The 26,387-nt window shown below is 37.0% G+C and overlaps 1 protein-coding gene across 1 annotated transcript in view; it reads right to left on the reverse strand.

The window, feature by feature from the left end:
- CC2D1B (coiled-coil and C2 domain containing 1B) overlaps positions 1-26,387 on the reverse strand; it is a 2,494,855-nt gene that overhangs the window by 24,443 nt on the left and 2,444,025 nt on the right. The window lies entirely within an intron of this gene.

Here is a 26,387-nt window from a genome sequence, read left to right on the forward strand (position 1 = left end):
CAACACGGCTGGGCAAAAACCTCTAAATATACTCTATACACAGTTTCTCTGCATTCAAGACAAGATCCATTTCTGTTCAGCCCTTTCTATTTTATTAGATGTGCCCCCCCCCCCTCTAAAACTAACATCCAAATCCTGGAGTACAAAGAACTTAAAAGTGTGTTCTGAGTCATACAAACCAATGTGTTGTGCTGGATCTTGTTCTTGAATGCACAGAAACAGCCTGGTTTAAATGGCGTTTCTAGGCTTAAACCATTCTTGAAAGCACGTCTGCTAAAGCATGAATGTTGTTTTTAAACTTAGATTTTATTTGTATCGGTCCTTTTGTATTTATAACAATTGTATTGTTTGTGTGTGTGTACCTTTTAGTTAATTCATTTGATTTGTATACGATAGCAGATTGGTTTTGCTTTCTTTTTAAACTCATGTCTTTCTATTTGTTTATCAGTCTGAAGAAGTGATAGTGTTATCGCAAAAGCACTCACGTTTTACTTTCTATTTGGTTTAATAGAGTTTTTTGCCCAGCCGTGTTGGTTCGGTACTTGTTTTTTACTTCATGTCTAAAATGTTACCTTCTTTAACCACAAGAGAAGGGGAAGTACTGACTAAAAATCTGTTTTCAGCTGGCAAAGAGGTCGAATGGCTGCTGGATCAGATCTAAGATACGAAAACAAGCTTGAGGTATTTTATAACATTCATCTGCCTTTTGGGGGATTGAAGGTTGAAATTTAGCGTTATTACAAGCAGCATTTTGTATATCCTCTGAGACTTGCAAAATTGGATGGATGGGTGAAGTATGTGGCACATCTATTTGCAACATATCGTATCATCAACTTATCCACTTGCTCCTAAAGAAATACATAATCTCATCCTGGAAAAGTTTCTACAAAGGAAAACTTCTCCAAGGGAGCTGGAAAGGACCAACTTTCATCTAAATCAGAGTAGTAGGCTCGAGAATCCATAGGAGAACAAGACCCATCGCTTTCAATGTCAGAAATGTTTGTCCAACATTCCTCAGGAATTTCTTTATCAAGATTACACTCTGGTAAGGATTTCTGAGTCCCAGGATTAAAAGCCTGCAATGACTCCTGGCTAAGGTAAGGAAATCATCTTTATGAACAGACACCAAGTTCTTTGATGAACAATGTCTAACCTTTTGTTTTTTTCTTGCAGGGACCCCCTTGTAAGAAGACTGACTACATCCCTGGCAAGAAGTCTCTTTCCCTGTCCACCCTTATAAGAACCTCCCAGAGTATCTCCCCGGACCCAAACAAGATGTTTCTCCCTTGCTGGGATTGATCAGTAGAACAACTGAAAGGATTTGACTGAACTGTGTCCAAGATGGCTGCGCAGGCTACACCAAATGAACATGGAGAAGTAAGTGGGTGATCTGAGAAACAACTGGCCACTGCACAGTCACCCACCAAAGGCTGAGGCACTAAGCCCATGCTGTCAGCAAGGGCTCTTTAATGTGTTTTTTGTTTAGGTACAGAAGGAGAAGAACCAGCAGGACTGCAGTAAATATCTATGCTGTAGCCAAGGAAGAAGCCTGAGTGCCAGTAAGTACTGCTGTAAATAGTTTCTCCAGAAGGTAAACTGTCAAACAAGTGTTCAAAAGCATCCCATATGCTTCCCCATACAGTCTCCTTTCCAAGGTAAAAGCATAAGCAGAATACAGGAATTGTTGTTAGATCTCAAAGTCCCTTTTCTGAAATGCACTGACAGAAAAAACTGAAATTACGTTGTCACAAAGTGTACACAAGTGATCAACATTAAAAAAAAAAAGCTTCCTGCCCTATAAAACACTTCCTGATCCCCAAAATTTGGAAATACAAATAAATGTTCTTAAAAGCAGTACATGTTTAATACAAAATAAGTCACAATAGTTCAAAGCAGACCCTCTTCTACAATTAGTATTCCAAGACTGGAAACTTTGTACATTGTAAAAAAATATCAGATTTCTTAAAGGAGAAATACTGTTTTTAGTCAGCAAATAAAATATAACATTTTTTGAAAGGGCAATAATTTCAGTGGGAAGGGTTTCCCTATAGGGACTTTTCTGCCAGAAATGAAGCTTGAGCAGATTGCTGCTCCTGTGAAGCCTCAGAGCTGCTTCCTCTCAAGGTTGCACAAAAGTACTGAAGTTGTATAAACTGTGACTGCTGATTTCCCTCCAAAGGGGTTAACGAATCAGAACTCAAGAGTGTAGGTGTAGGAGGGAGCCAGAGCTTTGTGAAGTTGGCCAGTTGCAGAAGTGTAAATGATAAACATTTTAAATGAATTTCACAGCAAGAAGAATTTCAGTAAGTGATCTCCAGTTGGAATTACACACATTGAATGATTCAGATAATATAGCCATACTTTAAACACCTGAGAAGAAAATCACAGAGCATTAAACATTGAATGTGACAAAGGATTTTATCTAGTAATCTGGAATATACTCTATGGCATTATATTTCCATCAGTGCAATTACTTTTGGGTCATAGACTGAAAGACAGAATTCCAACACCTACTTAACTAAGTATGCCTTAAGAATCATCCTCAGGTAGAAGTGAGAATGAAACTAAATCAGTCAAGACAGAAATCTAACTATGACAAACCTTTATAAGGCAATGAGATAAATTGATGATTCAACAACGTTCTGAACAGAAGTAGCTGTGTTGAGGAAAAGTGATAATCTGATGTAATCTTTCAACAGGTTCACAGGTAAATACTAGGAAAGCTACAATTGAAGGCCACTTTAATCTAGCCACTTTCCTTTTCAAATGTTAGGATCAAACCTTTTAACCATTATGCCAAACCCCAGCCCTTGCTCAGAATTTATTTTATTTTGAGTTTGTTAACAGGGACAGAGCACTGATCTCAGTGGACCCATTTTAGTCTCACCTTGGGGAATTACCCAGACTTAAACCCTGTACCTTAGCTACCAGTCTCAATCCTCCATGCCAACTGCCAGACCACTGTCAGAGCACCTAATGGAATGTTGTTCAGAAAGAAAAGAAGGCATTTGTTGAAAATTAATGTGTCTCAAATTTACTTCATTTTATTCATCCATTAATTGGGACTCAAATGCCTTTTTTTCTGGAGTGAGTGCAAAGCACTGTGTGGTTAAGTGACTTGCTTAGCACCACACTGTAGAGAGATGGGGTGGAAGGTATCAGGCCCTGTGGACCAGATTATTAATTGCTTAGAAATTTAATCCTTTGTGATACCTGTTAGACAATGTGACTCAGAGGAAGTGTCCTTTTCAAAGAAAAATGAAATCACTAATGCTTTAAGAAGTTGTGAAGCATCACAAACAGAAATATAATAATGCTCAGAGAGGCAGACAGACAGGTGTTCCAACAGTGTAGCAATTCCAACATTTTTGATAAGATGTTCTAATGATGTCCACATCACCAAAGACCATAAAACAGTTATTCCAACAATGTTTACAATATGAAAGACTAATTGAGAAGCCAGAGAGAAACACTTAAAGAGTTCCCGAAGTCATACAAAGGACTGAAAAGTACTAACCTGCTTTGTTGGACTACTAATAAAGTCTGAAAAGCTGACATATTGAGTGTCATGGAAATCCATGCTGAAATCTTACTGAACAAAGATCATATAATCTTTTATCAGATACTATTTCATATTTGTAAAATGAATAATCATTTTAGCTTCTGAGAAATAGGATTCAAAATATGGGATATTATTCTTTTAGAGTGTCAAATTTAGCCTGTTAATAATACAAACATGTACCCTATGGTCTTATTTCATAGGCACCACAAAGAATCCAAGTAAATGTTGATGAAGCTGGCAACACTTTACCTGTGTGTATCTTAGGATTTTGAAAGAAACACATTTATTCATGAGGACAAAACAAACCTTGACTACAAATGAAATCAACATTTGAATAAAACATATATCCAAACGTTTTACAACAAATAATGACATTAATTAGCACTGACAAGAAAATAAGTAATACATCCAGACTATTTACAAAAAAGGCCACATCATCTTATCATCCATCACTGCTGCTGCACTTTATGTTTAAATTGACATATTACCTCTCCACAACAGTCCTGTCACCTGTCAACAGATAAATATCTACGTCACTGTAAATTTAATTTTTTATCAACTACAGAGGATATAAAAAGTTTACACACCCCTTTTAAAATGCCAGGTTTTTGTGATATAAAAAAATGAGACCACAATAAATCATTTCAAAATTTTTCCCACCTTTAATGTCACCTATAACCTGTACAATTCAATTGAAAAACAAACAAATCTGTTAGGAGAAAAAAATATAAAAAATAAAAAAACGTACAATACGCTGGTTGCATAAGTGTGCACATCCTTAAACTAATACTTTGCTGTGTGTGCACACACACCCTTAAACTTAACACTTTGTTGAAGCACCTTTTGATTTTAATTACAACAGTCAGTCTTCTTTCTTGGGTAGGAGTCTATCAGCATGGCACATCTTGACTTGGCAATATCTGCCCACTCTTCCTTGCTGTGGTGTCTCAAACTTGACTCCATTGGCAGAAAGCATTTCGCCATTTTGTTCACACTTCTGCATTTTATCTTTTACACATGGACCAAACAATGATGGTCTATCACAGGGGGAACATTACCAAAGGACACCTTAAAGTTGTCTTCAAAGTTGTACAAGTACAGCTAATCCTTATGTCTTACTGCAACACCAGTCCCTGCAGCCCGAGCCACTCCAACTGCATTGTGCATGAGCAACATTATCATGATCAACAAAGTTTTCAGTTGTTGCCTGTAGTTCAATGTACAGGAGCTTCTAGAATCAGTAACAGCCTTTTCCACCAAATACCTCTGAAATTAATTCATATGAGATACATAGTTTATGGCCTTATGCTCAAAAGTGCCTGAAGCTTTCATAATCTGCCCACAGCCATATCAATTCCTTATCAGGCAAATGGACAGTAGCTGGTTCTCAGTCAGCTCTCTGTAAGTAGCTATCAAAACAACAGAATCACCCAATGGACTCTTGGCCCAATATTGTTTGCACTTTTGGGGGAGGGTTTAACATTTTGTTTATCTTCTGAGGCACCGATACACAACTGTCAGGCTCCTACCATGAACTCCCAATGTCCAAATCAATTAGTTTTGTCTGCTGGAAGGACCACCAAGAAGCAGTGGGTGCCAAGCAGTAGACCTCAAAGAGAAACTCCTTTAACTGAAGTGTGTGTGTAGGGGGGGGGGGTCTGTGGGCCAGGATCCCCTCTTATACACGAGGTCCAGGATCTTGCTAAAAGTACAGGTGTGTAAGTAAACTAACCAGAACAGTAGCTGCTCAAATCTCAGTTCAAGCTAACTGAAGATTTGGGCATGTGGTAGGTGCCCTGAAGCTTTGGGAGCTGGTTGGCTGTTATATCCTAAGCAGGATAAAACCCATTTAGCTAAGGTTACTGCAGCAGTGATCAATATGATGAACAAAGTGACATCTTCCAGAGGGAACTGAGGGAAAATGTACTTGATCTTTCGAATTTGTGTCTGAAGTGACTTACTTTGATGGGGAGTCAATGCATCTCCTTTTAGATACCCCCTTTTCCTTGGAACATCAGGGGGTACAGCCCGACTCCTCAGAACACTCCTGCCACTGAGCAGTATTTCTGTGGCCCGAACCTCAGCTCTGACCCATAGATGCTTTCTGGGTCTGAAGGATAGAAGAGAGGGAGTCACAGGGTGGAACCAACTTCATAGAAGTCTTAATGTCTAATCTTGATGGAGATGAAATAATCCTCCACATTACCTAAAAAGCCATACCAACCTTCAGATATACACAAGGAACCTGTTTCAGTATTTGGATCTGCTTGCTCCAACTGAGGGGGAAATGGGCAGTACCAAGGAAGGTATCATTGAAGTAGAGAAGGTGGAAGGCTTTGAGGAGGGGACTGATAAGAGTGCTATACAAGACAATTCTGATATAGATGCCGAAGACTTGACTGGGCCTGAGATAAAACCGGCTCCGAAAATCTCTGAGTTGAGCACATCAGATCAGATCCATGAGTGCTGAGCCAGAGATTGTGATATGCACTGAAGGAACAGACTTCAGGTTCGGGATTGTTTCTGTAATCTCAGGTGCTGAAACATGCATTTTAGAAGAAGCTAATATAGGGTTGCTGGTCCAGCCCTATCTGTTCTTGATACAGAAGGGGATGGAAGGACTCCCATCTTGATCTGCATCATGAGAAAAGCTAACATTATTTGTAATCTAAATCTGTTTCAGACATACTTCTGTAAGACCTGAAGGATCAGAATGGAGAGGATGAATGAGGTTGATAGGGACTTAGAGACAACTCGTTCTCAAATGAGATCATGTTCAACAGTCTGTTCAGGGACTTGCCAGGGATGATGACTGTCTCTAAGAGTTCCATTAATGAAACTGAACAGCATGCTGTAACTGATGCAGAGACTACGTCCTCAGAATCTATGGTGCCTAGAATGGCTATGAATATTCAAGTCTTCATTTTCGAGAATATGCTTCTCTAGACTTGTCAGCATGCTTTGCTTTTCTTTGTTTGAGATCTTTTTGGGTCAATGCCTTACCCCTTAATAATTAATTTGTTTTTCCAATCTGAAGAGCTGTAAGCCAAAAGCCCTTGCAAACAGGGTGAAACTCAGATAACTTCTCCACTCCCAAACATGACAGGCAAAACTGACAGGTATGACCACATTACTAGCAGTTTACACCTTTACAAAGTTCGAGGTGAGCTGACTAAAATACAGGTTTGGGTGTCATGCCCTTCAGAACTTTCATGCCATTTGACAGACTGGTGCTAAGCCCTCAGAGGACATTTCTAGGAACTACAAAAATCAAATGTCCACACCCTGGTATAAAAAACAAACCAAAAAGCAAGGGGAGTGTGGGAGGAGGGAGATACTGCAGTAATGATCATTCAAACATCTATTGTTATGGTAAGTTTACTTAGACAACTGCATTGTGTTCCTCATATTGATCAATACTGCAGTAGCCTAAGCTATACAGGTAGATTACCATAGCTTAGAACATCTGGGACGTGGAAGGGGAAGGGTCAAGGTACCCTTGCACTGTCCTAACAAATCATAATTTATACCTGAAGAAGGAATCTAGCTTGTAGTGCTTTGAAAAGTATACTTTTAGAGTCCACCCCTTTCCAAAAAGCCACATATGAGGCCAAAGCTCTGGTAGTGTGTACCTTGACCCTGCCAGGAACAGTTATGCAGTGACGGGAATACAAAAAGGTAATAGCCATAGACAACCATTTGAAATAAGACTGCTTAGACACAGGATGTCTCTTTTTCTTATCTTCAGCAAAAGTAAGCAAACTGATTGGAAGTTCTGAAAGATTTTGTTCTGTCAAGGTGGTACCAGATTTGTCTGGATATCTAAGATATGAAGAACACAGGGAGGTGGATAATTTGACTTAAAGTAAACTTGGATACCATTTCAGGCATAAAAGAAAGATTAGCTGTCAAAGAAACATTGGCTTGTGGAAAATAAAATAAGGTTGACCCATCGTACCAGCTTGCAACTCAGACACACTTCTTGCAGTGGTCAAAGCAATCAATAAAACTGTTTTCAGGTAAAGAATCTCAAGTCAACCAGATGAAATGATTGAAATGGAGCATGTGTTAACTTCTCTCACACAAAATAAAGATCCCAAGGTGGAGCCAGCACTTTTGTTAGAGGTCTCTTATGTAATATCTCCTTCCAAAAACATTTTGACAAGAAAATGCATTGAAAGAGGGGGATCCATGGGCAGGTATGCTGAAATGGCCAACAAATAAACCTTGTTAGAGCAGTAAGACAGACCACAGGAAAGTAACTCACAGAAATGTTGCAAAACCAGAGAAACACTAGTACGCAATGGTTGCTGGTTATTACGATGACGCCAACTAGAAAACCTTTTCCATTTGCTTATACATGATTTTCTAGTAGCAAGATTTTTTGCCTCCATCAGTACCTGGCACATTTCCTCAGTAAAGAGGTGCCTAAAAGATAATTAAGATCCTATCATCCAGGTAATTGGTTGAAGTTATTTGGGGCCGGGATGTATCAAATACCCCTGTTTTATGGGAGTAGATCCAGCCTGTGTGGAAGCCTGTGGTAAGTGCCTCTGGCCACTCTCAAAAGAAGGGAGGACTGTTGTCTGGGTCAGAAGGGAGTTATTACAATGATCTTAGGGAATTCCTCCTGAATCTTCACAAGAACCCTGGATATCAGGGAAAGGGGCAGAAAGGCATTCAGGAATATTCCAATCCAAGGAAAAAGAAAAGGCATCTTCCTTCCAGGCCTTTGTGCAAGAAGTCCTGGAGCAGCATTTTGTCAGCTGATTGTTCACTGATGAGGCAATAAGGTCAACCTGAGAAACTCCCCACAGATAAATCAAATCTTGGAAGATCCCCCTCGATCTAATTTCCATTTGTGGGGGGAATCTGCCTTTGCTAGGCTCAGCTTGTCTGCCATCAAATTTTGCTATGACGTACTGTAGGATGCCTGCAGAGTGAGAATGTGTGTTAAAGCTATATCCCTTGCCAACATGGCTAGTCTGCATAGGGGTTAAGATATGGTTTCCCCCTTGTTTATGTATCATGTGACTGTAGCATTGTATGTTAACAACCTGAAGAGGTATTGGAGACCAAAGGTGATTCACAGAGTTGAGTGCTTTTATAAGGGCAAGTACTTCTTTACAGGTTTATGTGCCTGGGTCTTTGTTGTCCTAGATACCTTGCACTTTTATCCCCTTTGACACTGCTCTCCAAGCAAAGTCTGATGTGTCTCATGTGACTGACTGACTGCTCTGAAGCAGGAGGGGAGAAGGGAAGATTTGGATTCAGGGATATTTCATGTCTCCACCAACTGATTTGTCTTCTAAAACATCCCACAAGTGGAATCTAAAAAGATAATGGGCATTGATGCTGGGGTCAGACAGACTTCAGACACCACTGAATCTTTCTCATGTGGAACCTTGCAAGAGATGTCTTGAGAATCATAGAAGCCATGAGATCTAGAATATTGAGATATTCCATCACAGTGACCAAAGTCTGAGTGGAAAACTCCTGGAAAACATGTACGTATAGCTCTATTTTTTCCTAAAGGAAGAAAAGCCCTTTCTAGTGAGACGGCAAGCAGATAACAAAATACACAATCCTGTGTGATGGAGTCAAAAAGAATGTTCTCTTGGAATCCATGTGAGAGATTCTTGACACTTTGAAAAAGACTGCAAAGGTAAGTAAGTTGTCGAAATACAGAAAAAAATGTGGATACCCTGTAGCCTACAATGGGCTATGACAGGAGCTAGACACTTTGTGAACATTCTTGGAGCAGTAGATAGCCCAAAGGGTAAGTCAGAGAACTGATAATGTGATCTAGATACATAAAAACTTAATAAATGGCTGAAATTTGGATGAATAGGAATGTGATGAAAAACATCTTTTAAATCTAAGCTTAATAAAAACCTAGAATGAAGGAATAAGGGTAACAGGTTATGAAGTGAAAGCATTCTGATCTTGGGCACTATTATGTAATGGTTTACAAAAGAAAGATCTAGAACTGGTCTCCAGGCATTTTCTTTCTTTGGCACTAAAAAGCCTTTACACCTGCAACGGAAAAATTTTGAAGGCATCGTGGAGAAGGAAATCAGAAATGAATTCTCTAAAGTTAGGTGTAGATCTAAGTTGAATACTGAAGAGAAAATAATTTTAACTGAGTTAAGATATAACAAGGACATCAGGGTTATGAAACCTGATAAAGGTGGGGGATAGTTATAATGGATGTTATACTGTATGAAGGAAAAATGAACATTTTAGGTGACACTAATAAATATGCCAGTGCATCTAGGAATGATATTAACATTTCATACAGACGTAAACTCAGAAGCACACAAACCTTAAACACACCACCAGAAGGAATAAACCAAATCCACAAAGTGTGCTTAAGCGCTTTCGTTTTTAATAAAAACTTCATCAGAATGAAGTACATCATAGCTAACCCTCCTTTTATACATGAATCTAATACACCAATGACTAACAATTTGTTAATCAATCAATTAATAACATCATAATGATTAAATTACATAAATGCAAAACAAAACAAACACATCAACGTCCATAAAATTCCCTTTCACAGTATAAATACAATTCCAAAAGTTGTCACCAATTACATCATATATTTATAAAATGAATGTATGTTCACAGTTGTAAATAACCTTCTGCTTTTAATCTTAATATAGAGCTAATGGATATGTTGCTGTTCAAACCTGGTTCTTGTGTTGCATTTCTCCTTAACTGCCACCTAAGTTCCTTAGCCTCTAGGTAGTCGTTAAGGGGTCCACCCCTTTCACCTAAAGAAACTTGCTCTATAATGCAAAACTTAAAATAATGTCCTTCATTATTTTTAATATGCAAAGCTAGGACATTTTTGATGTCTTGTTTTTTAATGTCATAATAGTGTTGATATATTCTACTTCTCAGTGCATTGATTGTCTTTCCTATATAGAAACTGGGGCATTGGGAACACTTTGCTAAATAAACAACTGTCTTACTATTACATGAATATTTTTTCTTATATACATATTTCCCATAATTTGGAATGTTAATCTCAGTTCCCTCTATAATATGTTGACATTGCATACAAAACCCACATTTTAACATGCCTTTCTTTCCATAATAACCATCATGTGACCTCTCTATCATATTTTTTCAAAGTTATGTCTTTTTTGTATACGATATTGGGCACCTTTCCCACTACATCAGTATATTCCTTATTCATATTGAATACATTCCAATTATGTTGTATAATTTGTCTAATATCTGTAAACTGCTGGTTGTATTTAAAAATTCCAGCTTTGTTGAAGATTTTGGGTTCTGTACCCCCCCCCCCACTTGAATGACCAATTTCAATACCCTTACCCAATAATGAAAAAAATGCCCATTGTTCCTCTTATGGACTACTTCTTGTAATGTTTTTTCTACAAAACCTAGGGGGTAGCCTCTCTTAACTAGCATGTCAGTAAGGATGTTAATTTGGTCCAGAAATTCATAATAATTTGAAATCATCCTAGCTAGTCTTACCCCTTGTCCTTTTACTAAGGCCTTATTTTGGTGTATAGGGTGAAAACTTTCAAAATGCAGCAGTGTATTTGAGTATGTGGGTTTTCTAAATATGGTCGTCTCAAAACATTTATCCAAATTATTTTTGCTAATAGTAATGTCTAAATAGTCTATTTTGTCAAATGAGGTAACGTGAAAATTCTAAAAAGTCTGTGCTTTTATCAATGAATGCCAAAAATTGTTTGAGTATGTCTTCACTGTTATTCCATAGAATGATTATGTCATCTAAATAATGACCGTAACAAGTCCAATTTTTTGCAAACGGACTATTAAATATGTATTCCACTTCCCAAAATGCCAAAACAATATTGGCAAAGATAGGAGCACATATGGCCCTCATAGCTACTCTCTTGCACTGTTTGAAAACCTGTTCTTCAAAAACTATAACATTGGTTTCCAAAATTAACTCCATCAAACTTCTAATGGTTAAAATACGGTCGTGTGTAAATCTAGTATGTTGGCACAAGTATGAGTAAAACCATTCAATGCCAATGTTGTGTGGAATTACTGAAAACAGGTCCTTCACATCTATTGTCACAAAAATCAATGTTTCTTTATACATTTTCCTGTTTATTTTTCTCAATAAGTCCCAAGAATCTTTCACAATCCATTTACAATCTGAAAGAGTGTTTTTAAGTTGTGTATCTATAAATTTAGCAACAAAGTATGTCTTCGATGCTTTAGCATCAACAATGGGTCTTAGGGGGGGATTTTCTAAATCTTTTTGAATTTTTGGAATTCCAAAAATTGTGGGTGTTTTGGGGTGTTTCACATCCATATATGAATACTCCTCTAAGGAAATTTGTCTATTCATAAGAAGTTCTTCTAATAGTATGTCCACTTTTCTATATAAAATATTCTTCTCATTGACACTAATTTGACAATATGTCTCAGAATGTAAAATACCAAGTAATTTGTCAATATATGAGTTCTTATTCATAATGACCAACCCACCCCCCTTGTCTGGTTTCAAAATTCTTAATTCATTATTGTTACACAACTTCTGTACTAACTCTCTCACCTTTGTATTCAGGTTATTTTCTGTTTTATCAAGGCCATAAGTGTTGTTCTTTTTGTTTTTAAATATCTCCCTAATGTCATATTCACATAATTTTTCAAAAGTCTGTATTACAGGACAAAGGGGTGGATTAAATACACTTGGCCTTTTATTAAAATGTATGTTACTACTTTTTTGTGATCTGTCTTTGAAACAAAATTGAAAATTCAATTTTCTTGTATATAACTTTAAGTCAATTAGAATATCATCCAGTGAAGCTCTATTACTTGGGACAAAGGATAAACCTTTGTCAAACACATCTGCAACATCGTTGTCAAATATAATGTCACTATAGTTATACACTTTAAAATCATCGCTTTTGTTACAAACAATTTGAACCAAACCGTTTTCAAAATTAAAGTCATAAGGCACATCAATCTCATCTAAATCATGCATTAATATGTTCTCCCCCTCCCCCTGTAGTTGTGGTTGTAATAATTCATACCCCTCTCTGGTTCCTTAGTCGCTCTGACCTCCTTAGAGGGGGGAATTCTAAAGGGTCCGGGGTAATCTGCCCTTCTTCATTGAATTCAATATTATTGTTACCACTATTGTCATAATGGTTTTTGGCCTTAAATTGACTTCTAGGTGGGGGGGGTATGCTCTATGCTGTGCATACTCATTTTCATCTCTTTTAAGCTTACCTTCTTTTTTATATTTTAATTCAGCAATATATAAATCAATGCTTTTAAAAATATTGTCATACTGTGTCCTTTTAAATTCAAACAGTAAGTCTCCTTTTATACTATTATTAATACTCTTGATTTTATCAAATAGAATTACCATTTTCCTGTCGTTGTCCTTAATAAGGCATTCTAAAAATTCACATCCATGCCTGTTAAACATTTGAATAAGTTCCAAGTAAAGGTCGGAGTCCTTGTCAATTCCTGTGGGATAACGCCATAGTCGAAGCCCTTTCGGTATTTGTTCCCTCCGTTTACATTCATGCATGTAGCTGTTCTCCAATTGCAACTTTCGGTAGTCTTTACTGAGTGCTTCAAACAAAGTAAACTGTTTGTCCAGTGAACAATTTACTTCAGTGCTGTTTGATGGCGCCGAATGCCATTCGCGTTCCCCTTCAAGCCATTGACTTAGAGATCTGCGTTCGTTACCGGAAGTGCTACCCATAGATGTGCTCGGGTTGTCTGAAGTCCGTTCCTCATCTCTACCCGAAAGAGTAGAGGTCGTAGGTTGGTAACGTTGAGCTGGTGTAATACCAAACGTACTGGAATCGTCCTCGACAAAGTTGGGGCTTGTAGCATAAGTATTAGAGCCCTGAAGATTGTTTTTTGTATGAACACTGTCCTTACGTTGGCTCAGCTTTTCAACAAGCTGAACAAGATTAGCGACAGTAATAGTGAGGGTATTAAGCGAGGTTGCCAAAGAATTGACTGTAGGTGGATCCACTACGTCTACTCTTTCCATGTTCCACTAAAACACCACATAAACTCAGAAGCACACAAACCTTAAACACACCACCAGAAGGAATAAACCAAATCCACAAAGTGTGCTTAAGCGCTTTCGTTTTTAATAAAAACTTCATCAGAATGAAGTACATCATAGCTAACCCTCCTTTTATACATGAATCTAATACACCAATGAATAACAATTTGTTAATTAATCAATTAATATCATAATGATTAAATTACATAAATGCAAAACAAAACAAACACTTCAACGTCCATAAAATTCCCTTTCACATTATAAATTCAACTCCAAAAGTTGCCACCAATTACATCATATATTTATAAAATGAATGTATGTTCACAGCTGTAAATAACCTTCTGCTTTTAATCTTAATATAGAGCTAATGGATATGTTGCTGTTCAAACCTGGTTCTTGTGTTGCATTTGTCCTTAACTGCCACCTAAGTTCCTTAGCCTCTAGGTAGTTGTTAAGGGGTCCACTCCTTTCACCTAAAGAAACTTGCTCTATAATGCAAAACTTAAAATAATGTCCTTCATTATTTTTAATATGCAAAGCTAGGACATTTCTGATGTCTTGTTTTTTAATGTCATAACAGTGTTGATATATTCTACTTCTCAGTACATTGATCGTCTTTCCTATATAGAAACTGGGGCATTGGGAACACTTTGCTAAATAAACAACTGTCTTACTATTACATGAATATTTTTTCTTATATACATATTTCCCATAATTTGGAATGTTAATCTCAGTTCCCTCTATAATATGTTGACATTGCATACAAAAACCACATTTTAACATGCCTTTCTTTCCATAATAACCATCATGTGACCTCTCTATCATATTTTTTCAAAGTTATGTCTTTTTTGTATACGATGTTGGGCACCTTTCCCACTACATCCGTATATTCCTTATTCATATTGAATACATTCCAATTATGTTGTATAATTTGTCTAATATCTGTAAACTGCTGGTTGTATTTAAAAATTCCAGCTTTGTTGAAGGTTTTGGGTTCTGTACCCCCCCCCACTTGAATGACCAATTTCAATACCCTTACCCAATAATGAAAAAAAATGCCAATCGTTCCTCTTATGGACTACTTCTTGTAATGTTGATGCTAAAGCATCGAAGACATACTTTGTTGCTAAATTTATAGATACACAACTTAAAAACACTCTTTCAGAATGTAACTGGATTGTGAAAGATTCTTGGGACTTATTGAGAAAAATAAACAGGAAAATGTATAAAGAAACATTGATTTTTGTGACAATAGATGTGAAGGACCTGTTTTCAGTAATTCCACACTACATTGGCATTAAATGGTTTTACTCATACTTGTGCCAACATACTAGATTTACACACGACCGTATTTTAACCATTAGAAGTTTGATGGAGTTAATTTTGGAAACCAATGTTATAGTTTTTGAAGAACAGGTTTTCAAACAGTGCAAGGGAGTAGCTATGGGGGCCATATGTGCTCCTATCTTTGCCAATATTGTTTTGGCATTTTGGGAAGTGGAATACATATTTAATAGTCCGTTTGCAAAAAATTGGACTTATTACGGTCATTATTTAGATGACATAATCATTCTATGGAATAACAGTGAAGACATACTCAAACAATTTTTGGCATTCATCGATGAAAGCACAGACTTTTTAGAATTTTCACATGTTACCTCATTTGACAAAATAGACTATTTAGACATTACTATTAGCAAAAATAATTTGGATAAATGTTTTGAGACGACCATATTTAGAAAACCCACATACTCAAATACACTGCTGCATTTTGAAAGTTTTCACCCTATACAACAAAAGAAGGCCTTAGTAAAAGGACAAGGGGTAAGACTAGCTAGGATGATTTCAAATTATTATGAATTTCTTGACCAAATTAACATCCTTACTGACATGCTAGTTAAGAGAGGCTACCCTCTAGGTTTTGTAGAAAAAACATTACAAGAAGTAGTCCATAAGAGGAACAATGGGCATTTTTTTTCATTATTGGGTAAGGTATTGAAATTGGTCATTCAAGTGGGGGGGGGGTACAGAACCCAAAACCTTCAACAAAGCTGGAATTTTTAAATACAACCAGGAGTTTACAGATATTAGACAAATTATACAACATAATTGGAATGTATTCAATATGAATAAGGAATATACGGATGTAGTGGGAAAGGTGCCCAACATCGTATACAAAAAAGACATAACTTTGAAAAATATGATAGAGAGGTCACATGATGGTTATTATGGAAAGAAAGGCATGTTAAAATGTGTTTTTTGTATGCAATGTCAACATATTATAGAGGGAACTGAGGTTAACATTCCAAATTATGGGAAATATGTATATAAGAAAAAATATTAATGTAATAGTAAGACAGTTGTTTATTTAGCAAAGTGTTCCCAATGCCCCAGTTTCTATATAGGAAAGACGATCAATGCACTGAGAAGTAGAATATATCAACACTATTATGACATTAAAAAACAAGACATCAAAAATGTCCTAGCTTTGCATATTAAAAATAATGAAGGAAATTATTTTAAGTTTTGCATTATAGAGCAAGTTTCTTTAGGTGAAAGGGGTGGACCCCTTAACGACTACCTAGAGGCTAAGGAACTTAGGTAGCAGTTAAGGACAAATGCAACACAAGAACCAGGTTTGAACAGCAACATATCCATTAGCTCTATATTAAGATTAAAAGCAGAAGGTTATTTACAACTGTGAACATACATTCATTTTATAAATATATGATGTAATTGGTGGCAACTTTTGGAGTTGTATTTATACTGTGAAAGGGAATTTTATGGACGTTGATGTGTTTGTTTTGTTCTGCATTTATGTAATTTAATCATTATGATGTTATTAATTGATTAATTAACAAATTGTTAGTCATTGGTGTATTAGATTCATGTATAAAAGGAGGGTTAGCTATGATGTACTTCATTCTGATGAAGTTTTTATTAAAAACGAAAGTGCTTAAGCACACTTTGTGGATTTGGTTTTTTCCTTCTGGTGGTGTGTTTAACATTTCATACAGGAAAATTGACCTGGATACTGCGGTGGTGGTGCTGCGGTAGTGTTGTCGCCTCACAGTAAGACGTTGTCCTGTTCGATTCTCAGCTAGAGCGTCTTCTGTGTGGAGACATGCGTGAATGGGCGTACCTTCGTTGAAGGTTGTGCATCAGAGCTGGCAACTTGGCACGCAAAAATCTACTGTCAATCATTAGCGGACTGGAGTTCCACTGTGGCGAACCCTAACCGGGAAAAGCCGAAAGACACAACAACAACAGGAAAATTGACCTGGCTTTAAATGACATGTTACTACAGGGGTTGATTGACCAGAATACCTATAATTTTTTGATAATTGAAAAACCAATAATACCCACAATCTTTGGAATTCCTAATGTTCATAAAAATGAGGCAGACCCCCCCCTTTAAGATCAACAGTTGCGGCCAAAGGGTCAAAAACGTCTTCATTGGCAAAGTATGTTGATATGAAATTAAAGAAATTATGGCTCAAGAAAAAAAATATTTTGAGAGATTCTTGGGATTTCTTAAGGGAAATCAAACTTGAATTGTACAATTACAATATTGTCTTTATTACAATAGATATTGTTGATTTATTCACAAGCATCCCTCACAATGAAGGTATGGAACTACTAGAGGAAGTGATATTTGAAGATGTTGGACTTGTATATAATGAACAACTAGTTTGCCTAAATGTAATGGACCTGGTCCTAAAGTACAACTACATTTACTTTAAAGGAGAATTTTTCCAACAAATACTGGGGGTAGCCATGGGTGCTGCCTGCCCCCTACTTATGCTAACCTTACACTGTCAAAATGGGAACAGAAATATGTGCTTTAATCCAAGTACTCTGACTGTTGGATGTTATACAGAAGGTTCCTGGATGACACATGTATTTTATGGACAGCTTCCTTAGATAAGTTACAGGAATTCATTTGTTTTCTGGGAAACACGACTAACTTTTTAGAATTTACCCATAAGTTTTCCTATGGAAAAGCTTCAGTACCTAGATGTAGAAATATATAAAATAAATAATAGATTTAATTCTATAATTTTTAGGAAGGATACGTTTTCAAATTCATATCTCCATTTTGAAAGAGCACATCCTTTTCATTATAAAAGAATTATTATAAAGGGACAATATGTGCGCGCTAGTAGGATGACCTAGCAGAAATAGAAAAAGTGTAACTTCTTAGAAGCTTTATTTAAAGAAAGGGGTTACCCATAGACAATGATACACTGTATTAAGAAAGAGGTCAGAGAAGGGAGAAAGGAAATGAAAGGTCTAGACCCATCATAGGAGAATCCACAGCATGAGAAGGTACAGAAATGAGAATTTGTCAAGAAGAACATTTTAGTAATGCATTTATAATAGAATACAAAGGGAGTGCTAGTTCAGTTAGAAAAATAATTCAGAATGAATGGGAAAGGTTTGTGGGTTTGACAGACTTAGGTGACATTCCCAAAGAACCTGTTAAAGTCATTTATAGGAAGGGCCAGAATTTAAAATACTTACTGGAACGAGATAGTAAACATGGAAACATGGTTAGGAAAAAGAAAGGGACATTTAATGTGGCCATTGTTCACAATATACATATGTAGAAAATAAAGACATTTTTTTTTTAGCTTATAGAAACAAGTGGATACAAGGAAAGGAATTTTCAAATTGTCATTCTTTTGGGTTAGTTTACTTGGTGATTTGTGAAGAATGTGGGGCTTTCTATGTTGGGAAGACAGAGGGTAAACTGAAAAAAAATAAGTTACGAACATCATTATGGCATTCAAACAAAAAAGAAAATAATGCTTTATTTAAACACCTAAAAGAATGTGAGAATGCACGTTTTTCATTTTTTGTTTTAGAAAAAGTTAAAAATTATCTAAGACGGGGGCTTTGGGAGGAGAAAATAGAATATAGGGAACTGTGGTGGCAAACAACACTACAAGCTAATGCTCCCCCTGGACTTAATGAGAACATCTCTATAGCCTCCCTATTAAAATTGAGAGCTGCAAAATTGTGATGTAAAGAGTTTGTATTGCTTTTTAAAAAACATGCATCACTGAAGCAATGTTTTAACTTTTTTAGGAGATTTTATTGCATTGGCGATGACTGGTCACTAGAGAGAGCCCCTACATTAGTTTTACATTTAAAATGTATATGGTTTGCACAAGAATAATACATATATTTTTTAACAGCTGTTATAAAGACCTGGTTTGCACAAATATGATTTATTTATAAAGGTGTATATATTTTTTAAGCTCATTGTATGTATTTTATTAGAAATATTATTAAAGGATTTTTTGTCATTTTTAATTAAGTGGTTGAAGGACAAATTGATGTTTATTAGATAATTGATGGGACGATAAATGAATGGTAGTATGGGATACACTGCATCTGATGAAGTCTTTGTATTGAGGAAGAAAACGCGGTGATTTAAGTTAAGCGTTTATGTGCTTTGGACATTAAAGAAGTGTTTTTCATTACTTGGTTGTGGACTGCTTTTTCTCCTTCCTGGGTGCTATCTTGGACTTTGGTTACTGGTATTTGTATTTCTGATACTAAAACATTCTTGAATAAAATCCTCTTCCCAACTGGGAAGAAGTAACTGTTTCAATTACTCTTTGAGAAAATATGTGTTGTAAAACAGGAGGGAACCAAAGGGTTTGGTCTGGTGGATGTGAAATAATTCCTTGAAAAGGAGGAATTTTTTCCACTGCCTCCTGTAACCTTGCTGAATCTGAATCAGACTCGGAATCCATTTGTCTGAAACAATCTGGTGCCAAAGACAGAAAAGAAAATTCAGATTTTTCTGAAAGGGATAAAAGACTGCCACGGTGGGAGAGGGGAACAAGGTCCCTTATAAGAACAAAAGTAAGATCCCATTTAAAAGTATAAAGTCACAAGGCAGTCATCAAAAACACATTCTCCCAGCATAAAAACACTATCCTTAACTGGAAAATAAGTTAAAAAAATACAATATTAAGTGTGGAAGGCATTTCCTCAAAGAGAACACATCTGTCCGGCAAAGGAACAGCACAAGTCAACTTTCGATCATTGAAAGGTCACAGAGGGGTGTTCTTTTCAGCAGCAGGAAAGCTCAGAAGGGCTTGGCACCAAAACCTGCCTTCCAGCCAGTTCAGGTTTAACTAACAGTCTGGGTGCATGGAAGGTACCCTAAAGGTCTGGAAGCTGATTGGCTGATATATCCTTAGCAGGATATAACCCTTATACCTTAGGCTACTGTAGCAATGATAAATATGATGAACATCAGAAATTTCTCTACTAATAAAAAATAGATAGTACTAGAGTCAAACTACTCAACTAGTTAACTACTAGCCAAAAAACATAACACAACCACTTTCAAATATAAGTAATTGTCCATTTTTGCATGGCGCAGTGGTGCAGCGGTAGCGTTGTCGCCTCACAGCAACAGGTTCTCTGGTTTGATTCTCAGCTGGGGTGCCTTCTGTGCGGAGTCTGCATGTCCTCCCTGCATCCGTGTGGGTCTCCTTCGGGCGCTCCGGTTTCCTCCCACATTACAAAAGACATGCATCTGTTGTGTTTCTCCGCAAGCCTCCTCTGAAAATTGGCTTCATTCCAAGTTGGACATTCCCTAAACAAATGTTAAATAAATCATTTTTTTTTAGTTTTTTGGAAGTTTTAATAGCTGTGATGGCAGGAACCTTGTAGCGTTGAGAAGAGAAGAAATAAGGAAAAAACATTTCCTGAGTAGAAAAAAATAGGGGCTTGAGAAATCAGAAGTCAAAATGATAGAAAATATATCATTTTAAATAGCACAACAGAAAGATATGAGGTGGAACACTTAGACTTTCTTACATGGTGAATGCTATGTCTGTTTCCTCCTTCAAATTAGACATTAAACCAATGTCTCATCTGCTTGAGTTGGCGGTAGCTCAGATGATGTAAAAGATCCATGACACCTATCGAAAAGAGTAGGGGTTCTTCATTTAAAAAACATTATGTACAATACTATTTACAAACTTACATATTTACAAATTGATACAGTGTACAAATTCCCACTCCTTTCCATTATAGTACAGTCATAGATAGCCTTATTTGAACCTCACTCCTTTTTTCCACAACAACCATCTAATTTTTTTTAAGATTGCTGCTAGTCTCCATTTACTATTAAACATGATTTCACTTAGCCTTTCACTCCAAATGGTCCACACAACAGAAAATAATTGTACCTATTTTACTAACATATTCCTTATTTTTATGGCTATAATATCCATATATAATCATACCTATACATGTTTCATTTACCTCCTTTATATTTCAAAGAAATTTTCTTTACACAATTTCCCACAATTTTGCAACCCTTATACAAAACATGTTCTGTAGTTTCTTCTTTACCACAATATATACAAACTCTTTCACTGTTTTTTTAATGGCATATTTCCCTTTACTGGTAATTCATAATTACTAATCTCTATAAAAAAATCTTGTCATTCTACTTGCTTATTATACCATGCTTTTCGTACTTTTATAGCTTTAACTTTTTCATTCACTAGCTCAGCCCAAGGATTAACAGAATAATATTGTATCATGAAATTTTTATACCATGTACATATGACTTCTTTCATCCAGACTTTGTTTCTCATAATCAATATATCATCATCACCATAAGTAAACATGACTGGAATTTTTCTCAATTCATTAATAAACAGAAGCAGCACCCCACGTGGAAATTTACATCTCTGACTAATACATCCATAACTAATCCAAACAATATACTACTCATATGGCATCCCTGATGCATCCCATTATTTACATCTACTTCTTTGCTTCAACACCCATTCACTAAAATTCTTACTTTATTTCTATTATATGCGGAACAACATACAATCTTAATTTTCTTACCAATGCCACACTTTTCCATAATTGTCCACAGAAGTTCATGTTGTACTGTATCAAAAGCTTTATTCAAATCTGCTATCATGATCTTGGTCTCATTAAGCCTGTTCATAATATCATCAACAATTTCCCTACTATGAATAATAATTCCTGACATCCTTTCTTTCTTCCCATCTTAAACTATATATGCTAACATCCATAATACTTTCCATTTTACTTTCCATTCTTTTCTAAATTATTTTCATAAAACTCTTATAAACTGCATTGTTTAATACTAGTCTCCAATTTTCTATTTTATTTTTACCTTCCTTTCTTCATACAAATTTCAGTATACCACTGAAAAATCTTTATAAATAAAACCTTCACTTAACCATGCATTCATAACTTTTAAGAAGTATTTTTTCGCCAATCCATAAAATTCCATCTGATCCTGAAAATGACTGAAAATGAACTAGTCTAAGTACTTTATCTAATTCATATAAGGACGTCTCATTTTTCAATTCCTTATTGTCTTGTTCTGTCAATCTTTCCTCGTGTCCTTCTTTTTTATACTTACTTTCTATCTTGAAACATTTTCCTTACATAATGTATTACAATAGTCATAATTTGTTTCTGAGCTCTTCTTACCTCTCCTATACTAGTATTCTCTTCAAACTATGCTTCTCAAATAAGCTGATACCTCTTCTGTTTTACTTTGTAAATAATATATTTGTAATAATAATAATTCTTTAATTGTCTCTTAATCCTTTTCATAAATTCTCTGTTCTACCCCATAATATTCTCTCTACCGTTCCTTTCCAAATCTTTTAGAGCATCTCTAAACATTTTTTCTGCTTTTCTTATATCTGACTGACAATCTAAAAAAAATTTTTTATGTTTTTCTTTCAAAGTTAGCCACCAGTGAGACCAGTTTATATAACACACTCAAGTGGAAAAGTGATCTTTCCATAAACACACACATATTTTGTTTTCCATTTTCATCCCATAATTTCTCATTTATTCTTTTTATTCCTTTTCCCAATCTGGTATATTCCTTACTTTCTTGTAATTCTAGCCATATGGCTGAGTGATCTGAAAAGCCTGTTATAAGCGTCTCTCCCTTAGTTATATTTACACTCTGTGATATAATAAAAAAAGAAGTCATGTACTTACCATAATGTTCCATGTATGTTGTCCATCTCAACCTTTATTCTTACCAATGGGTCGGATCTGATGTGTTGGATCCGTTTCGGCCTTTCCAAAAGCTCGAGGTCTTCAGCAAAGCTCGTGAGCATCCTTCCCTACCCATAATGCAGTCCCCCAACTTCCTCAGATCCTGTTTGCCCACCATGAAAACTTAAAATGAGCAAAAACTTCTTTTATATAGAATAACACCTAAAGTACATACATTTATCATGGACCAACGGCAGTATTTCTGAGGCTATGGAGATCCATCAATCCAGTTACTACTCGGTCTCCCAGGCATATTGGAAGGGGGCATGAAGGGTGGGTTGTGAGAATAAAGGTTGAGATGGACAACACACATGGAACATTATGGTAAGTACATAACTTCTTTATGTGTTGTTGTCAACTTGCCTTTATTCTCACTGATGGGACTGAATCCCAAGTAACCTGACTCTTGGCTGGCTCATGGGAGTATATGTCTCAGAATCATAGAACCAAAAGAGGCTCTACTCCTGGAGGCCAAATCCAATTTGTAATGACTAGTAAAAGTATGAGGTTTTGCCCAAGTAGCTGCAGCGCAAATATCATCCAGGGGTAACCTTGCTTGGAAAGCTGCAAATGTAGCCATTGACCTGGTGGACTGCACTTTAACAGCGAAAGGAGGAGGTCTGTTTTTAGAGCTGCAGATGTAGGATATACAAAAAGTGAGCAATCTAGACAAGGTAACTTTTGAAACAGGTTGACCTTTTCTAATCTCAGAGTAGGATATGAAGAGTTGATTTCCTAAATTCTGAAGTTCTGTGCAAGTAAAAGCATAACTGTCTATGTACGTCCAGAAGATGCAAAGAGTAGTCACCTTTGTTTTGGTAACTTGGGAAGAAAAATGGCAGCTCAATAGGTTACTTTCCGACACAACCTTTGGAAGAAAGGAAAGATTAGTGTACAGAGAAACTCTGTCCTTATTAAAAACCAAGTATGATTGCTTGATAGACAAGACTTGCAATTCTGAAACCCTTCTAGCTGAGGTAATAGCCACTAAAGTGTTTTCCAAAAAAGAAAATTTAAATCACACGTGGAAGAAGGTTCAAATGGGGGGGGGGGGGCAAATTATGTTTGTTAATATGAAATTCAGATCCCAGGAAGGAGTTGGATTTTTTGGGGGTCTTATCATTATTATTCCTTTATGTATATGTACGAGGATATGTATATGTATATGTACATATGTATGGATATGTACGAGGGTAGTGTGACAGCTGTGAGGTCTGCAGTGGGAGTGATGAATGCGTTTAAGGTGGAGGTGGGATTACATCAAGGATCAGCTCTGAGCCCTTTCTTATTTGCAATGGTGATGGACAGGTTGACAGATGAGACATTTGTAGATGACATTATGATCTGTAGTGAGAGTAGGGAACAGGTGGAAGAGACCCTGGAGAGGTGGAGATATGCTCTAGAAATAAGAGGAATGAAAGTCAGCAGGACTAAGACAGAATATATGTGTGTGAATGAGAGGAAGGATAGAGGAATGGAGAGGATGCAGGGAGTAGAGGTGGCAATGGTGGATGAGTTTAAATACTTGGGATCAACAGTTCAGAGTAATGGTTAGTGTGGAAGAGAGGTGAAGAAGAGAGTACAGGCAGGATGGAGTGGGTGGAGAAGAGTGTCAGGAGTGATTTATGACAGACGAGTACCAGTAAGAGTGAAAGGGAAGGTCTACAAGAGGGTAGTGAGACCAGCTATGTTATATGGGTTGGAGACAGTGGCACTGACAAAAAGGCAGGAGTCAGAGCTGGATGTGGCAGAGTTAAAGATGTTAAGATTTGCACTGGGTGTGATGAGGGTGGACAGGATTAGGAATAAGTATATTAGGGGGTAATCCCAGGTTGGAAGGTTTGGAGACAAAGCCAGAAAGGCAAGATTATGTTGGTTTGGACATGTGCTCACGAGGGATGCAGAGTATATTGGGAAAAAATGCTAAGGATGAAGCTGACAGGTAACAGGAAAAGAGGAAGGTCTAAGATAAGGTTCATAAATGTGGTGAGAGAGGACATGCAGGTGGTTTGTGTGACAGAGCAAGATGCAGAGGACAGGAAGAAATGTAAACAGATGATCCGCTGTGGCGACCCCTAACAGCAGCAGCCGAAAGAGGAGGAAGATCATCATTCTTACTTTCAAAAAGGCTTTACAGAGCCTGTGTGACAATCACAGAGCCATTTTCTCCCACATGAAAATCTGAAATTGCTGCCAGTTAACTCTAATAGTAGAAGCAGCAGCTCCCTCATGAAAGAGTTTTGTTAGAAATTTCAGGACAGAATGTATGGGTACAGAAAAAGGATCTATCTGATTATCACTCACCCATATTACAAACCTATTTAATTTACTCTTGTACAATATTCGTGTAGAAGTTTTATGGGAAGACAATAAAATATGTTTTACTGGGGAGGATAGAAGAGAAAACCTGGCAATCAGGAGAATTGTAGCAGCCAAGCTGTCAATTTGAGGTTGTGTAGGCTGGGGTGTACCATTCCTGATGGGTGAGTCAGAAGGTCAGGAGCAGGGTGCAGAATCCATGGTTTGTCCAGAAGATGAGGCTGAAGGAAGGGAAACCAGATTTGATAACGCAAATAGGGGGAAATCAGGATTATCGCAAGTCTCCGACAAACTTGCTTTCTGTATCAACTTGGGAATCAGGGGAATTAGGGAGAAAGCATACAGGAGTTCCGGAGGCCAATCATGAACAAGTGCATCCCTTGGTGACTTCCCCATGGGAGGTATCAGGGCAAAGTAGTTCCTGCATTTAGCACTGATGGGTGATGCAAACAGATTACAGCAAGGCTGGCCTCATTTTGGAAAATCTCTTCAGAAACTTTCTGATTGAGGGACCACTCGTGCAGCCATAATATAGCTGTGCTCAATTTGTCTGCAATCACGTTGGATTTCCGCAGGATGTGGGTTGTAATCAGAAAACAGTTGGAGGTCATTGTTCATTGCCAAACCCTTAGAGCTTCTCAAAAAAGGGGTAAGATCTGGTTCCTCCTTGTTTATGTACCAAACTACTGACATAATGTCTGACTGAATTGCTATCATTCCTATAGGGACAGTGTCCTGAAATGCTTGCAATGCCAACAACGCTGCCCTCATCTCTAGGATGTTTATGTGCAAATGATACTCATGTTCCTGCCAGATGCAATGGAATGTCTTCCCCAGAAAATGGCCCCTGTTATCTGGAAAGTGTCCGTGGTCACTGTGGCTTGGGGTTGAGGGTGGATGAAGGGATGGCCTTGAGATACCAAAGGAGAGTGAATCCACCAGTGAATCCACCACTCAAGATCCTTTTTGCAGGAGTTGGTTATGAGGATTTTGCAACACTGGAAGATCTAGGATTGACCACTATGTGGAAGGTAACCACTGAAGTATCCTCATATGCAGGCGAGCTAGGGGTACCATTTCCCCAAAACCTGAAGCACTAATTTTGCAGTAGCTCGTGTCTTCCTGATTAATAGTTTCATATGGAAGTGGAGTGTTACCATCCAGAACTTGGTCTTTTTCTAAGAATTGTTTAGTTTCCTGAGATCCAAGACTGGTCTCCATTTCTGTTTTCTTTGAAACTAAAAAGAATCTTGAGTAAGTTCCAGATACTCGCTGGTCTGCGGGGACTTCTTGGATGACTTAGTTTTATTAGCAACCTTGGCATTTCTAATGTTGATTGTTCCTTTTGACTGGATGTAATGT

The sequence above is a fragment of the Protopterus annectens genome, chromosome 10.part0, assembly GCF_019279795.1.
Source record: "Protopterus annectens isolate FY-2018-M chromosome 10.part0, PAN1.0, whole genome shotgun sequence".
Lineage (NCBI taxonomy): Eukaryota > Metazoa > Chordata > Ceratodontiformes > Protopteridae > Protopterus > Protopterus annectens.